Source organism: Sinocyclocheilus anshuiensis, unplaced genomic scaffold, assembly GCF_001515605.1.
Source record: "Sinocyclocheilus anshuiensis isolate Anshui unplaced genomic scaffold, SAMN03320099.WGS_v1.1 scaffold1335, whole genome shotgun sequence".
Classification (NCBI taxonomy): domain Eukaryota; kingdom Metazoa; phylum Chordata; class Actinopteri; order Cypriniformes; family Cyprinidae; genus Sinocyclocheilus; species Sinocyclocheilus anshuiensis.
In genome coordinates, this window is record NW_015540921.1 from 78,055 (window position 1) to 79,023 (window position 969).

At 26.6% G+C, this 969-nt stretch overlaps 1 protein-coding gene across 2 annotated transcripts in view; it reads left to right on the plus strand.

Annotated features, from left to right (window-relative positions):
• Window positions 1-969, plus strand: part of arsh (arylsulfatase H) — a 24,369-nt gene that overhangs the window by 4,489 nt on the left and 18,911 nt on the right. The gene's annotated exons all lie outside the window — the stretch shown is intronic.

The window sequence follows — 969 nt, forward strand, 5'->3', positions numbered from 1 at the left end:
TATTATTAATATAATATTATATTATATTGTATATAAGTGTATACACTGAAATTAAATATTTTGATGCAAAATTCACTAAAATACTTAACTGGCATAATATAAAGACACTTTCACACTAAGCATGACTACTATACATTTTTTAATATTTTTTCAAACTAATAGTAAGTCCACAATGATAACGAGAACTGAATGAACTGAACGATAAAAAAAATTGACAGCCAAATCAGAATCCACCGACTTTATAGAGCTTTTTTGTAGAGCTTGCTGAAGTTTGAGATCAGCAATACTTTTATTACTTTTTAAAGAAGTCTCTTCTGCTCAGCAAGGCTGCATTTATTTGATCAAAAATACAGAAAAAAAACTTAAAATTGTGAAATATTATTGCAATTTAAAATAACAGTGTTCTATTTTAATACACTTTAAACTGTAATTTATTTCTGTGATGCGCAGCTGTATTTTCAGCATCATTACTCCAGTCTTCAGTGTCACATGATCTTCAGAAATCATTCTAATATGCTGATTTATTATCAGTGTTAAAAACAGTTTTTGCTGCTTATAAATATAAATGCTTATAACAGCATTTATTCAAAATAAAAATAGTTTGTAACAAGTCTTTACTGTCACTTTTTATCAATTTAACACATCTTTGCTGAATAAAAGTATTAATTTCTTTCAAAAATAGAAAGATTACAAATCTGCTATAAACAGTAGTGTATATTGTTGGAAAATATTTCTATTTTGAATAATTGCTGTTCTTTTTAACTTTTTATTCATCAAATAATCCTGAAAAAAGTATCACAGGTTCCAAAAATAAAAATAAAAATGAAGCAAAAACAGTTTCCAACATTGATAACAAATCAGCATATTAGAATGATTTCTGAAGATCATGTGACACTGAAGACTGGAGTAATGATGCTGAAAATTCAGCTGCGCATCACAGAAATACATTACAGTTTAACAGATATTCAC